Below are 17691 nucleotides of genomic sequence, written 5' to 3'. Positions count from 1 at the left end.
ACAAAAAGCGAGCACTCGCTCTGAATCAGGCCGGGCGCTTTGTTTTTAAGTTGCAGCCTCTTGGCCGCTTGCATAGCTGTGAGTTACCACCCACAGCTTATGCGAGCGACCAGGATGATGGTCACAATGGTCAAGACCATCGCGACCATCGGGCTTGCGATGAGACTCTTGTGGTAGGATCTCATTGCTGAAAGCCCCAGAGAGCTTTTGGTTCTAACAGAGCGGGAAGCTCTCTCACTGACATCATTAGCGATGTCAGTGAGGCCACCCACAAATGGCAGGCGTCGCTTGGGAACACCTCCGTTTGTGAAGCCACCCCCCGGCCATGCCTACAAAAGGGGTTGAGCTGTCCATCAACATTGACAGCCACCCATTTTGTAGTGAGTCCCGGAGGGATTGTTCTGTGCTCACGCATGCACAGTGTGCACATCGCGCATGCACACTGGCCCACCATTGACCCGGTTGTGAGCGCACAACACTTGCGACTGGGTCTGAATCAGGCCCTCTGTTCCCTTGTACAGGTTCCAGTGTTCTCTGGATAGAGTGGAGTACAATGCCGGCATACCACATAGTTGACACACCAAGTCAGAAACAAACAGAAAAGATGGTACCAGGGAGCAGACATAAACAGGTCACGGTGGAAAACCAAGGTCAAATGCCAAGCGCAGTACCAAGAATAAGATGGAGTCAGGTTACAACTGAAGCCAAGGTAAGAATTGAGCAGATGTAATTACTGGGATGCTGGGTATGGTTTGGGAGCCTATACTCTGACAAATGAGAAGTGCCCCAGATCCTCCTTATACTGGGATTTCAATCCCGCCACCCAAAATAACGCCATCTTTGGGTGTCCCTGTCATATTTTCTTCTGAGTGGTGCCCCATGGGAGCCACTCCCATGGAGATGCACTGCTGCTGAAGTCAGAAGGGGAGCTGGGAACTTCAACAGCAGGTGTCGGGGACTACGTGCCTGCTGCCCAGATGACAAACAGTGCTGCCAGACCTGGTAGGTAAACACTGGGATCCGGGGGTGACATTACCCCCATATAGGGTTGGGCACCGAAGAACCCACAATGGCATGCCAGGTAACTTCTGATGAAATCTCTTGGGAACTTGAGGTGCATGAATATACAAAGCCTTGACCCACAATGTTCTTCAGGAAATGTCCTTTCCAGTTCACAAGGATTTGAAATGTGGCTTAAGAGACTCTAGAGTCCAGCATCTGCTTCACCTCATACTCACGTTTGGTATCCTAAGTGTGCCAGGAAGCTTCAGGTCATATGCCACTGGGTTGACCACTTGGAGTATCTGAAATGGCCCAATGAACCTTGGAGCAAATTTCATCATTGGCAACATCAATCACAGATGTTTGGTTGACAACCAAACTTTGTCACCAGCACTCAGTAAAGGAACCCTCTTCCTGTCCACAAACACCTTATACCTCAAAGAGGCTCTGCACAAATTCTTCACCTCCTTCCACATACTAAAGAACCACTTCACATTGTCATGGACAGCTGTCTACTACTACACAGATGGTATTGATAGCTTGACAGTGTACTGAGTACACAACGTGCGAATCCAGACGTACTGGAGGTTGGTTCGGTAATTGTACCCAGTTGTGTGTACTGAGTACACAAGGTGCAAATATAGATGCACCCTAGGATGGTTCAGTAGTTGTACTCAGTTGTGTTAACTGAATACACAACGTGCAAATCCAGAAGCACCGGAGGGTGGTATCAAGATGATATTTGGCAATAAGTCAAATGTGAGAAACAGGAACCTGGAATGGAATGACAACAAGCATACACCAGTAGTGACAACATTTCACAGGCAACTTCCTGGTGTCCAGAGCCCAGTTATATACCCTATGGTAGCAGTTCATTGGAGATCAGCGTCAGCTGACCGAGACTACGCTACCAATGGTTGAAGGAAAAGTCAGGTGAGAAAAATGCAGATTGGTGACAAAGTTCAAGGAAATATTGGTCCAAGAATGGTCAGGCACTTGCAATGGATGCAGAGGACCCAATGGTGAGTGAGGTGGAACCTTGTTTTTTAGTGTTGATAGAACAGGCTGCCATGAAGTCCTTAACATCTTGATGGATCGTTCGCCATCAATACCCTTAAGAATTAGCTCCAGGGTTTTTTTCACAAATGCATGACCGATGAAACGCGAACCATGCAACCATTTTTTTGCAATTTTGCATGGAGCTCAGGTGCTGTGAATGTCTCTCCTGGGGGAAATTTGACCTTAATAGTTAGCACTAAAAAGCAGGCCAGGTTCAGAATAGGCTTATTTTCTCAAACTTCATCCCCTTTAGCAGAACTGAATGCCCAGGACAATGCATCAGCTTTGATGTTTTTGCTGCCCAGGTGGTAGGTGATCACCAGGTTAAAGTGGTCAAAGAAATGTGACCATCTAGATTGATGATAATTTAAACAGTTAGCCATCTTGAGGTAATTAAGGTTTTTGTGGTTGGTGTAAACCATCACAGGAAATTTTGCCCCTACCAACAGGTGGCTGCATGGATAGCTTGATGACTAACAATTTTTTGTCCCCTATGGTGTAGTTTCTCCCCAGCATAGAGAAATTGCAAGAAAAAAAAGCAACAAGAGTACTACTTTCCCACCTCATCATTCTGCGAGAACACTGCCCCAACCCCAAACGTTGAGGCGTCCACCTTTAGAAAGAATGACTGGTAACAATTGGGTTGCCTCAGGATGGGAGTAGAGATGAAACACTGCTTGAAGTGGTCAAAAGGTTCCTCTGTCTCAGGATGCCACACCTGGGTGTCTTGGACCTTCTTTGTGATGGCAGTGATGAGCGCTGCAACAGGCGAAGTGTTCCTGATGAAAAAAGTAAAAAGTTACAGAAGCCCAGTAAATGTTGTATCTGTATCACCTTTAAACCCACTGGATGGGGCCAGTTGAAAATGGCGGACAGCTTCTCAGGGTCTATTTGGAGACACAAGCATGAAATAATATAACCCAGGATTGCCAGCTTCTTTTGCTCGAAGGAGCATTTCTTTAACTTTCAGAAGAGTTGATTATTCCAAAGTCATGACAGCACTTCGCTTACATGCTTACAAAGACTCACTAAAGCTTTAGAGAAGATCACGATGTTGTCTAGATATACCACTACATACTTGTATATCATGTCTCAAAAAATTTTATTCATGTACTTTTGAAAAACAGCATGTGCATTGCTTAAACCAAAAGGCATGACCAAGTACTCGTAGTGACTATCCTGCGAATTGTGTTCCACTCATCTCTTGAATCCTGATTAGGTTACAGGGCCCCCAGAGATCTAATTTAGAAAAAACCTTCACCACTTTTATATGGTCAAATAGTTCTGAGATTAGTGGTAGAGGATACCTGTTCTTGACAGTGATGGCATTCAGACCCCTGTAATCAATGCATGGTCTCAGCCCTTCATCATTTTTCTTGACAAAGAATAAACCAGCTCCTGCAGGTGATTTAGACTCCATAATGAACCAGTGCTCAAGGTTCTCCTTGATGTTTTCAGATACTGCTTGAGAGAGAGAGAGGAAACACTCTTCCCTGAGGAGGCATTACCACAGGCAGTAAAAATATAGAGCAGTCCCCCTCCTGATGAGCTTGAAGTATCTCAGTGGCCTTTTTACTGAATACATCCCTGAAGGACTTGTATAGAGCTGGAAGAGGGTCCTCTGGAGAAATGACCAAACTCTGGATGATATGATGTGAAGGTTTGATAGATGGCATGCATGTATGATGGCACTGAGATTACAAAGTGGGAGTATGCTTTGAAGCCTTGGAAGACCCAGGATAATAAGACTCTCAGCTGATGGAAGTATATGGAATGAGATTAACTCCTTATGGAAAGTGCCAACTTGCATGGTAACTTCTGAAGTCCAGGAGTGGATATAGTTCTCTTACACTTTTTAAACTCGGCCAATAAAATAGAGTCTTTAAACAAAGCAACAGAGCAAACTTTTTAAGACTCAAAAAACTCTCATGATGTAAAATCTCATTCAGATGTATTCCCATTTTGAAGATAAAACTCGACCAATGTGAGAGATAACTGCTAAACTCTCACATTTTCTGAACTCTCACCCCATTACATTTGGCACAGTGGTTGAGGATCAAAATGTTCACAAACTTTACAGATCTTTCAGGAGAGTGTAAGAGTTTCAACACATGAAATGTGTGAGTCTCACATTCCTGACAATGTTATTGTAGAGAAGCCTCCTTACACCATTTCTGCACCCTCTGTAAATGTAAAGGAGAGTAGCAGTAACATATGATATATATGAGGGTGACATAAAAAATGAGGATGCTACTGTTGAAGTAAAACATGATAATGAGTATCTGATGCTAATGAAGATGTTAATATCACAACTACTGCCAGAGCCCTCAGACCAAAACCCCTGCATTTACATATGTGGGTGTTTGCAGGCTGTCAAACCCGCTGCTGCTGGTCACGTCTGCAGTTTTATGCCATGTTTTTCCTTCTTCTCAGGTCACAGATGATACCTGATCTCTCTGAACCCCACTGGTGCCCACTGTCTCCCAGTGCTGGCTGTCCTGATATCTCATGTGTGGTGTCTCCCATCAACAGCAGAGTATGGGTGTCACAATCTTTGGTCAAGTCAGCTGACTGCTGCATCACTAATGGTAAAACTCTTCCTGGTCCCCTGGCCAATCAGTGCTTTGGCTGTGCTATTAAAGGACTTCCTGTTACACTGTCTGGTCACCAATGCAACATCTTCCACAGCTCTGCTTGTGTCTGGTCTACTATGTGCTCCTCTGAGTTCTTTCCTGTAGAAGGTGCTTCTTGCTCAAGCCGTATCTTGGTCCAGTGACATGCCAGCACCATTTCTTATCTAGTCAAGCCTGGATCCAGTCTGATTCAGTCCAAGTCCAGATCCAGTCCAGTTCATTCCAAGTCTGGATCCAATCTGGTTCAATCGAAGTCCAGATCCAGTCTGGTTCTGTCCAAGTCCTGATCCAGTCAAGTCTGAGTCAGACACCAGCCAGTTATACCTGAAGTTGCCCAAAGTAGCTAGGGGCTTTAAGTCTCATACATTTGTTCAGACACCGGCTATTCAGTAGAGCTCACATACTCCTCCAGCTTCCTTCTCCTATTCTCCTTCACATCTCTCACACATGCAAAGAAATATCATCAAACCAGCAAGTTTTCAAGATACAGGACCTCATTCAGAGGCGGTCGCAAGAAGCGATCACTCTCTCTGAATGAGGGCGGGCGGTTCTTTTTTTTTGGTGCGGCCTCCTGGTCGCAAGCTAAGCTGTGGGTTACCACCCACAGCTTAGCTAGCGACCAGGGTGATGGTCGCGATGGTGATCACCATCGCGACCATCAGGGCTTGTGACCAGACCCTAAGGTTGGGTCTGGGCACTCGCAAGCCCCAGGGAACTTTCTGATGGAGCAGGAAGCTCTCCACTGACATCACTGATGATGTCAGTGCAGCCGCCAACAAAATGGTAGGTGTTCCTTAAGGAACGCCTCCATTTTGGAAACCACCCCCATGGCCCACCTACAAAATGGGGCGAGCTGTCGATCACCATCGACAGCTGCACCTTTTGTAGCGAGCTCCGGAGCGAGAGAGTTTCTCTCATAGATAAATGCCAGCACTTGAAATCTCCAATGCCAACACCTTCATCAACAATTTCCTCATTAATGATTGGATGTTGTCCTCCTGCATCCAATTTGCAAAGGCTGACACCTCCACTGTCTCGGATTCCAAAGAAGAATCATTGCTTGTTGGGGGCTGCTACTGCTTAATCTTTATCGCAGATATCACAGAAAGGGACCAAGTTAGATTAGTAGTTTAAAATATCAATTGACTGTAAAATAAATAATTTGTAAGAGGAACCAAGTATGACACAACCATCTTGTTGCACAGTTTACTAAAGCCACAATGGATATTTTAGCATTAGAACTGAGGGCCTGATTCAGAGCCACTCGTAAGCGGCCGTTCATTCGCACCGAGCAATGTTCGCACATCTGCGCATGCGTATGGGTCGTAATGTGCATGCACCAACCAGTCATTGCAGTTGGAAATCGTGTGTTCGCAAAATTGCGAGTGCCTGCTAATTTGAGTGACAGGATGAGGCGTTTGTGGGTGGTAATACAGGAAGGTGCTTGAAAACGGGGAGTGGAGATCCAAACGCAGGAGTGCCAAACAGTCAAAATGGGCATTTTAAGGGTGTGCAAAATTAACAAAGCAGCGTCATCGGCCACGTCACTTGGTTATCTCTTAGCCTGAACTGTTCACATGATTGCGGTAGGAAAATCCTACCACAAGCACTGCGAGCAGTTCAGACGCCTTTCGATGTACTCGATTAATCAAATAAATAGCGGAGATGACGTATGATGCGAATGGCCAGGGGGCGTTTTTATAAAATAGCGAGCGCATATTTCGTTCGCTCGCTCAGAGATAGAGGTGTCAACAGACTGTAAAGAGCGAGCGCTCTATTTAAATATCCGGCCCTTTTTTCTGAATGAGCGAGCGCAAATAGCGTCCGGCTCTGAATCAGGCCCTGAATCCAATATCCACCATTAATACATTTGGGTTTAGACAATTAGTTAATGTCCTGTGTCCCCACTTTCAAGTTCCATCTCCATCACTTATATCAGAATGTAAAAAAACCTTATGCTTGGCCTAGACCTTCTCATTCAGGCATATAGGCTGTTTCTTGAAGCTTCTTCACAGATACAGACTTGTATCATCAAATCATAATTACATAATTAATAAATAATTATTTACTTTGCCTAGACTGTTACTCTGCTTTGAATCCTGAGGCCTGTGATTTGCTGTTTGGATTAAGGGCCTGAATCAGACCCAGTCGCAATTCTGCATTCGCACGCAGGCTGCCCATGTTTGCAATGTGCACATGCATACAAGACACAAGGCCTGATTCAGACCCAGTCATGAGCACATTGCACTTGTAAGAGGGTCGATGGTGGGCCAATGTGCACACGTGGCGTGTGCAATGCACATGCGCAAGCCCCGTAGCGAGTGAGCAATCACTCGCTCCGGGGCTCACAATAAAAAGAGGGCAGTTGTCGATGTTGATTGACAGCTCACCCCATTTTGTAAACAGGCAGAGGGGGTGGCTTTACAAATGGAGGTGTTCCCGAAGGAACACCTGCCATTTGTGGGTGGCCCTACTGATATCACTTGTGATGTCAGTAGTGGACTTCCTGCTCTATTAGAGCAGGAAGTCCACTTGGCATTGCGAGTGCTGAGACCCTACCACAAGGGTCTCCTCGCAATGCCGATGGTCACAATAATCGTGATCATCACCAGGCCACTCGCAGAAGCTGTGGGGGTGGCCTGTAGGCCAGAAGTTTTTAAAAAAGGGATGCCCTGATTCAGAGCGAGTGCATGCAAATAGCGTGCACCTCTGAATCAGGCCCACAGTGCATGTGCCCGAACTAGTCCATGCGATCAGGAAGCGTTCGCACCCTGTACACAGATAACAGGGGTGTGGTGGTGCAAATGCAGGCATGTCTGTGCATCTAAATGCCATTTCAGGGGTGTGCATAATTAAGACGCATAATCAGCATACATGTCAAATGGCTGAATTAAACACAGCAGCACTCACAGTGCTTGCGGTACGATATGGTTAACCACAAGTACTGCGTATGGGTCCGATGTCAGACGATGTTACCGATTGTTTAATACACTTCCTGGAGATGACATATGTTACTAAGGGAAAGTGGGCGTCTTCTGTCAGGCTGGTGGGCAGCTAAATACATACCGCGTTCGCACAGCAAAACATAGTGGACGTGCTAATGTCTTGCTAGAAATCGCAGGATTTGCATACTTTGGATGCAGACAGCTGTGTGCTAACGCAGCCTTGCGACCAGGTCTGAATAAGGCCCTAAGTTTCCACTTTAAAAAATTATTGGAATGTTTGTTTATTAATAGTGTTTCCTTGTCTCTAACTTGTTTTGTTTTTATTCAGTCTGGTTCTGGTTATGGGAGAATAGGGCAAGTCACACATCCTTTCCCCTCCTATTTTCCAATACTAGACCAGGCTCAGGTCTAGGGCTAGTTTTTGATTTAAGTTAACCAATTATTCAAACTTTTTTTACTAAGTCTACAAAGGCGAAGCTGTTTCATGGAAGAATAGGATCTTCCATGAGAAAGCGCCAGGTGAAAGGCATGTAGTACGCTTCTCTGGGACATCTGGGCCTGATTCCGACCCGGTCGCAAGTGCTGAGCACTCGCAACCGGGTCGATGGTGGCCCAGAATGCATGCGCAAGACTGAGCTGGCTCCATCGTGCGCATGCGTGAGACTCGGATAGCATCAGGCAATCCATCGCACCGGGTCTCGCACCAAAGGGGGCATGCTGTTGATGTTGAGTTATAGCACACCCCCTTTGGTGGGTGGGCTGGGGGGGTGGCAGCCCAGACGGAGGCATTCCCATGAGAACACCTACCATCTGGGGGCGGCCCCACTGACATCACAGAGATTTTGGCTCTGTGTGAGCTGAAAGCTCTCTGGGGCTTGCGGACATGAGACCCTACCACAAGGGTCTCGTCGCAAGCCCGATGGTCGCGATGGTCTTGACTATCATGACCATCATCATGGCCACTTGCATTAGCTGTGGGTGGCAACCCACAGCAATGCGAGTGGCCAGGAGGCCGCTCCATTAAAAGAAAAAAAAATGCCCTGATTCAGAGAGCGCTCTGTCAGAGCGTCCAGCTCTGAATCAGGGCCTCTGTGCGCGCATGTGTCCTCCTACGCACCAAGATGCATAGTCCCACTGGGTGACTCTCACTATCAGGTACACTTACTTTCTATTTCCAATTTTCAATTGTTCTCTCATCAGCTGTGGCTCCAGGTGGCCATCCTGCACTGCCTTTGCATCAAGGGGTTAAAGGAGTCTTGCACTAAAAAGCAGAAACAACCCTCCTATCTTCTCTGTGCCACCTTCTCTGGACTCCCATCCCCTTTCTGGAGTGCAGCTTGTGCCGCTGAGATGACACAAACAGCAGGAGACCCTGGAATGCAGCTTGTGCCACTGAGATGACACAACCGGCAGGAGACACTGGAGTGCATAGGCAGGAGTCACTGGATAGTGGCCTATGCCGCCAAGATGACACAAGTGGCAAAGACACTTGAGACAGGCTGAGTTACAAGACTGTCAACTAGAAAGAATTCAACCAGAACCAGAAACATGTGGGACGCTATCACCGGCATCTGAGCAGCCTCTGTACAAGCAAGTAAATGCCACAGGAGCCAATCTGGACATACAGCCAGTGGGAGGAGTTCAGTGATTTATCGCCAGGCACTCGCAACGCCTGGTGTTTGCAATGCGCCAGCTTGAAACAAAGGGAAAACAGATCCAATAGGGGGATAAGCACTCAAACACTTTCATTCTGCGTTAATGTTTATCTTTAGAAAGGTTATATCATTTAATTCATTTTTTTCTCTCTGATATCCTCAGTACACTAAAATTACTTTCAGTCAATTACCATTGTGGTTTGAGATTTTATTTGGACTATTTGCAGGACCATGGTGTACTTTTTAATTTTGCCACTTTTCACATTAATATAACCATTTCACTGCCACACATATTTCACCTTATTACCTTACCTCCACCTCTATCCTTCACTATTTTTACAATTTTTCCTCCTTAATAATTTAAGGAATATATAAAAATAAAAAATTAAAACATTCTTTCTTAAAAGAATATCTCTTCATTAAAAATTGTGCAATATATATTTTATTCTGGCTCATATACTAGAAATTTTTGAGAATGTGGTTTCTATTCCCCAATTTTAAATTGACCAATAAAGATTTGTGTTTTATTGTATAAACTAAGTTGTGCCCCTCCAATAGGAGTACCTATGTTTCTCTTTTCCCTTGACTGCTTTCCCCATAGGAATGACCACAGAAAGCATCCTCTAAGGTGGTATTTACACTAGTATACTTTTTGGGGATATGAGATATATATATATATATATATATATATATATATATATATATATATGGGATGGATAGGCAGCACTCAGGACAACTTGGGGTGAACACTCAAACACCACAGTTGCTTGAATCAATGTTTCAATGCTTAAAGCATTTTCATCAGGGTATAAAAGTTTAATAAAAACAGTCGTAACTTTATTGAGAACATCACCCTGTACACAGACGTTGGGATCCTGCTGAGTGCGTGGGTCCAATGACGTCAGAAATGTGAGACACCCTCCACCAAAAAACTACAAGAACGGAAGCCTATCAGGTTCAAAAAGCATAGAAAGACATAAGAGGCCAATAATCAGTCAAGCTACGCAGTGCTTGTTGCTAAGTAATGTTCAGTAAACAGTTTGAGGTCAATTGAGGTAACAGACAGCAATGACAGATAAGAATAACAATAATGTAAGCATTGTCAATGTGATAAAGATGCGACAGTAACAACATAATCAACAACATAATAAACAATACAATATAAAAACCAAGTTATTATGGAGAAATGCTTTGGGGACCGCGGCAACCCTCCTAATGACTAATTAAGCAATTGTAAGTTTCCAATTAGTCAATAAATACTTACCTTCTAAAGAGTTGTCTTCTCCCGCCAGGGTCAGGACCCAATCTCCTGCAGCAACAGTGTGTGCAAGTACTGTATGTTGTCCCCTCCCCAGTGCAAAGATGGAGGGGAGATGACCAGGAGCCATGGAGACCACCGATGTCCGTCGGACCGGTAAGTAGTTTATTTTTTCTCGCACTGCAGGGTTTTCAGTGCTGAAAACCCAGCATGCATTTTTTTTTATTAAATACCGGAAGTATCAAGAGTGCACATACCCGCGGTATTCCACAATTGGGCACAAGTTCCCAGTAGTATATGCCCCTCAGACTTGCTGGGAAGTTTAATTTCCAGTACCTAAGGAAGCTTTGCTCTCAGAGGTGTATCTATAATGGGTGCAAGGTGTGCGGGGCACATGGGCCCCTGGGTCCAGGGGGGCCCCGCACCGCAAACCCTGCACCCATAGTATTACTTACCTCTCCGGAGTCCCACGTCGGAGAGGGGGTACGGCGCTGTAAAAATGACTGGAAAATTACCACCGTGGCCATCTTCCCATCTTTTGCGCATGCGCAATACAGGGAGAATGCCCGCCACAGCCATTTTCCTGGTGACCTGCACATACTCTTTAGCCTCTTGGAGCACTCTTGTGCCCAGAGTCTATAACTCCAGTGCTGGCCGCGCACAGCTCAGTGTGCAGCCGCCCGCTTGACAGAGAGGAGGGGGCCCTTGTCAGAGATTGCAGACAGGCCCCCTCCTCTCTAGAAATGCCCCTGCTTGCTCTACATATTATCTATCTTCTCCATGGTGCTGTACACCCTAAACACATAAACACATGAATGCTCAGTCTAGGTTTAATATTTACATATTAATTGAAACTATAAATATCAAAATTGTAAAATGCTGAATAATGGTGCAAATTCCCTTTTTGTCAGAGACAGTGAATATTACTTGGCACCTAAAACACACAGAACAGTATAAAATAAATGCGTACAAATTGGAAATGAGTAAAATCACAAATGATGGTTTACAAATGATGGTATAAGTTTAAATAAAGGTATTTTATAGCATATATTAAAACATATCTAAAACTAAGATAAACCATGTAAATAAATTCTTTGTTAATGACCTTTACCTGGTTGCACATGATTTATTACATTTATTTAAATGTTTTAATTAAATCATTAATTAAATCACCTCTATTATAATTAAAGGGTGAACTTTAGAATCTCCAACACAACACACTCACATATTTATAAGAAAGCCGCTTGGTGTTACATAGTAAATAGTCACAGAGCTAAGGACTTTGGGAGCTGATGGTGTTGGATGAATGCAAGAGCCAGATGGTTAATGATATTGCAAAATAGAAAGATCAGGATGGTTAATAATATTTCAAAATAGAAATACTATTAGAGGAGTGAAATACTAATATTATGAAACTGTAAGGTTTGAAGAGAGATAGATACAGTGGTGTTTCTATATTGGGTTCAGGGTGTATGGTACTCATGGGCCAGGGGGTCCATACTGCACACCCTGCACCCATACACTCTTTAAACTTACCCATCTGTTGCCTCCAGATTGCTGCAGGGCAGCAAAAATCACTGGGAAAATCTTGGGCACAATTTTTCCAGACATCTGCGCATGCACAGTAGATTCTGACACTAAGCCAAAATCTACTGCTGCACCCGCCGACCATGGTAGCAGTGGTACCACTAGAGAGATGATGGATTCTCTCATAAAACATCCCCAAATAGATAGATAGACATGGATAGTAGTGGAGTGGATAGCATAAGGATTTAACACAATAAATGGTACTTTAAGATCTGTATATATATATATATATATATATAGTATCCGTGGACCAGCACTCACACCTTATATCTTGTAATTTGCTGGGGTGCTTCTTTAGAGTTTCCACTGAACTGTGGGTAACCTAACGATAAAATATATTACATCTACTATATGTAGAGAGAAAGGCACTTGCCAGACTTTTGAAGTCAAAAACATACTTTAAGCTTTATTAGCATGCACATAATCCATAGTTGCCAAGGTTTCAGTTCCACTCTGGAACATTTGTCAAGGCTTCATAGGAATACAACAGACTAAAACAGAAAGAAATAATAACAAAGAAGTGTCACATAAGGCACAGTAATGCCTCCCAGGCCCTTATCTGGTTATATATTAGAACATTTAAATGTCAATGTCAGTGAGCACATATTAGCATATGTTAGCTAGAGTGTGATGACATCATACAAACAACTAAATAGAACTAAAAAGAAAGGCTAGTATAATAAATAAACTATCCATAAGAATTAATTAGTGTAATCAGCATCATGTTGTAACATGTGTATATCAGTCCAATGATCTATTGTAAAAATTGCTTTTTTAGATGAACACATTGGCCAATTATAAAGACTGATTCATCCCTACCTTTCCGTGAAAGTGATCCACCAATGATAGCCTACAAAAGAGGCCCCAACCTTAAGCAGATGTTGCTACAACCGACCACGAATCCATACAAAACCACAACTACCATTGAGCTCATGCAATCTAGACCAGGATGCTTCAAGTGCAGTGGTTGCATTACATGCAGTGCCATTATTCCGGGACCCAATTTCCCCCACCCACATAGTGGTAAAATCATTAACATCAAATGGAGACTACACTGTAAATTAGACCATGTTATTTACATATTAATCTGCCCTTGTGGCCTATATTATGTTGGCCGAACTACTAGATGTTTTTGTGAACGTATGGCAAATCATCGCACCTCTATATGCCAGGCTATACAAAATGGAGACTCTGAAAAACCAGTAGCAAGACACTTTGCTAAGGAAAGACACCAAATTGCATCTCTAAAATGTAAGATCATAGACTGGATGCCACCGCGCGATAGGTGAGGTGATCGTATATAAGCGCTCAAACACAAAGAAAGTCAATGGATTTTTCATTTGGACACTGTGTCTCCTAGAGGACTTAATGTAAATAATTCTTACAATATATTTGTATAAAAAAAAATTCTTACATAATTTTTCTTTTTACTTATTGTACAGTTGCTAAGTTATTACTATTGCAATAGTCATTATGTGATATATTGGTCTGCTATATACCTATATTTGGGTGTAATATCTCCTGGTTTATTTGCTACCCAGACCCCCTGTGTTATCTCTCACAATTACCACTACAATATATTATATGTATTGGCATTAGTTACCAGTTCTGTATCATTATGTAAAAAAACATTAATTTCTGATGTAAACAGTTACATATGTTAGTTTACACTGACTAAACATTGTTTGTGGCTCGTTTCTTACACATTGACTTGTTTTATGGATAATGCATTTTATACTCATAAAAAATATTTAACATTAGTGAGATCCTAGCCCCACTTCCTGTTGTTGGACATGATTTTGCCAAACTTCCTGTCATATACTTCATGCCACACTTCCTCTTACAAACATGCCCCACTTCCTGTTCTTTAATTTTCACTTCAACTAGTCACAGCATTATAACTAAGTTACTTTAAAACACCTTTCTAGTGACAGTACACAACATGGAGTAGTGTCACTTATCCACAAGACAGTCACATTAAGCAGTCTACCACTTTTCAACATATATTAAGCCACATTTCCTGTTTTGTGACCACCTCCTATCATGACTGGTTTAAATACAGGCAGCCTGTCATTCACAGCCATGCTAACATGCACACATACACTTTTTCAGCTCCACAGGTATATGTATTATTTATGATCATTTTCTCTTTCTCTCCCCATGCACTGTTATGCTGTTTATCTTCTTATTTAATATGTTCCCCAGTATTAATTTTTGACTGCATTGGTGATGTATTATATTAAGTATACAGTGTTGTCATCTATAAAGCAATTTTTACAATAGATCATTGGACTGATATACACATGTTACAGCATGATACTGATTACACTAATTAATTCTTATGGATAGCTTATTTATTATACTAGCCTTTGTTTTTAGTTCTATTTAGTTGTTTGTATGATGTTATCACACTCTAACTTACATATGCTAATATGTGCTCACTGAGCATTTGTTACATAAGTGATTATACACTCTGGGTAGCATATACTCATACATGCTTTTGTTACATAATGAGTTTGCACTCTGGTTAACATATCCCAATATATGCTATTTAAGCATTTGCTACATGAGTGAAATTCAGCATTGATTTACTGATTTTTCTAGACCAGATACAGGATGTATTTCATCTCATTTGAAATTTTTTTGATATTTGAAAAATGTGATTTGATGTAGTATTTTAGTTACAGCATAACACAATTTATGTTGCATATTGACATTTAAAAGTTCTAATATAGAACCAGATAAGGGCCTGGGAGGCATTACTGTGCCTCATGTGACACTTCTTTGTTATTATTTCTTTCTGTTTTAGTCTGTTGTATTCTTATGAAGCCTTGATAAAGGTTCCGGAGTGGAACCAAAACCTTGGCAACTATGGATTATGGCCCTGATTCAGAGCCAGATGCTCTGACAGAGAGCTCGCTCTGAATCAGGACCGGGTTATTTATTTATTTTTTTAAGAATGGCCTCCTGGCCGCTCGCATAGCTGTGGTGACCACCCACAGCTATAGCGAGCAGCCAGGAAGATGGTTGCGATGGTCAAGACCATCACGACCATCGGGCTTGTGACGAGACCCTTGTGGTAGGGTCTCATTGCCGCAAGCCCCAGAGAAATTTCGGTTCAAACAGAGCCGAAATCTCTCCCACTGACATCTCTCGTGATGTCAGTTTGGCTGCCCCCAAATGGAGGCGTTTACATGGGAATGCCTCCGTTTGGGCAGCCACTCCCCCAGCCGGCCCACCAAAGGGGGTGTGCTGTCACTCAACATCGACAGCACGCCCCCTTTGGTACGATACCCGGAGCGACGGATTCTTCGTCGCTATCCGGGTCTCACACATTTGTACTGGCCCACCTTTGACCCTGTTGCGAGCACACAGCACTTGCGACCGGGTCAGAATCAGCATGCTAATAAAGCTTAAAGCATGTCTTTGACTTCAAAAGTCTGGCGAGTGCCTTTATCTCTACGTATTGTAGAAGTGATAAAATATATATTACACACAAAGTGGGAATTTTGAATTGGGGGTATGGAAATCTAAGGTTGTACTTATGGCACGTGCTGAAAAGGGGATGTGATCAATCAAAATAGGATGTGCCTTTAAGACACATCCCTTTTTTAGCTGTGTAATGTACCACACCATAGTACTCTTTATACACGTTATGTCACACGATAGTAGTGTCCCTAATACAATGCCCACAGTAGTAGTTGTCTCTATCCAATGCCCACAGTGTAGTGCCCCTTTGCAATGCCCACAGTAGTAGTGTCCCTTATTAAATGCCCACAGTAGTAGTGCTCCTAATTCAATGTCCAAAGTAGTAGTGTCCCTATATAATTCCCACAGTTGTAGTGTTCCCCATGCAATGCCCACAGTAGTAGTACCCCCTACAGTAGTGCTCCTTTGCAATGCCAATAGTAACAGTGCCCCTGGTAGTAGTGCCCCCTATACATTGCCCACAGTATGTAATGCTTGTATTTGTTTATGGAACAAGGGTCGGGTAGATTTCTGTGTTAGAAGTGGAAGGTGTATATGCAAAGCTGGCCAGCCTGAGGAGACCTCTTGACATGTAGTTTCCCCGACCAGGAATCAAACCAGGAATTTCAGCAGAAAGATGCCTGATCTTACCCACTAGACCACCAGGGACATCAGTGTTGATGGTATGATGTATATAGAAGAGAAGAGTGTAGCAGTAGATTAACCAGGCTGAACTGAGTTGTTACTTGATGATGATGATGATGATGATGATGATGATGATGATGATGATGATGATGATAATAAAGCACTCTTCTTACTTGGTTCTGTAGTCCAGGACACTTGAGTTGCAGATCTTGGCAGAAGGATTTACCAGGCTTGGTTGAGTTTTCTCTGTAGTCTGGGAGCACTCTAATGATGACAGGACCAGGTACAGACCGAACACTGGAATTGATAATAGCTGTGGAATAGTCTGGAACAGAACAAGGGAAGCAGATGAACGGCAATATACCTCAGCAGATAGGTGGATGCTTTGCATAGGTGTAGCACAGATACAGCACACTGGAACAAGCTGCAATTATCTGTGCAGCTTGAGATGCTGATTATACAAGAGTGGAACAGCATGGAGAGTTAGTGCAGCAAACAACAACAGAACTGCACTAGCAGGATAACATTATGAATGTAAACGGAGCACAGATGCACTTCCCTCAGTAAGGACTGAGCTAGACATTGTAATGGCAATGGATGAGGGCCAGCAAATGGAATATATACCCTGGGGTTATCCAGGATTGGATGAGCAGCATCAGATGGTACTGGTTGACTCAAACTGGATAGAGATTGGCTGGATCGGTTAGATGATCAGGACAGCAGTACTCCAGAGCAGGCTGGATGTGAGCTGCGGCCTAGCAGGCTAGAAACAATGAAGCTTGCATCTCACTGTGAGAACAGTGGATTCATGAGCCAAGTTCAGGGAGCAAGCCGGCTTACCACAGGAGCGGTAAAAGACTCAGAAGCAGGGATAACAAGCATGGGTTGTGACACAGTAGTTGTGCCCCCTATACAATGCCCACAGTATTAGTGCTTTTGTAGTAGTGCCCCCTATACATTGCCCACAGTAGTAGTGCCCCCATGCAATGCCCACAGTAGTAGTGCCTCTATTCAATGCCCACTGTAGTAGAATCTCTTATTCAATGCCCACAGTAGTATTGCACCTTATACAATGCCTACTGTAATAGTGCTCTCTATGCAATGCCCACAGTAGAAGTGTCCCCTATGCAATGCCCACAGTAGTAGGCCCCTTATGCTATGCCCAGAGTAGTAGTGCCCCAATACAATACCCAGAGTAGTAGTGCCCCCTATGCAATGCCCACAGTAGTATTGTCCCCTATACAATTCCCACAGTATTTGTGCCATTGTAGAAGTGCCCTCTATACATTGCCCATAGTATTAGTACCCCTTATAGTAGTGCCCCTATACAATGCCCACACTATTAGTGTCCCTTGAAATAGTTTTTCCTATACATTGACCACAGTAATAGTGCCCCTTGTAGTAGTGCCCCCTATACATTGCCCACAGTAGCAGTGCCC

The sequence above is a fragment of the Taudactylus pleione genome, unplaced genomic scaffold (genome assembly GCF_031769625.1).
Source record: "Taudactylus pleione unplaced genomic scaffold, aTauple2 ptg000259l, whole genome shotgun sequence".
Taxonomy (NCBI): domain Eukaryota; kingdom Metazoa; phylum Chordata; class Amphibia; order Anura; family Myobatrachidae; genus Taudactylus; species Taudactylus pleione.
Note: the sequence above shows the minus strand (reverse complement) of the source record.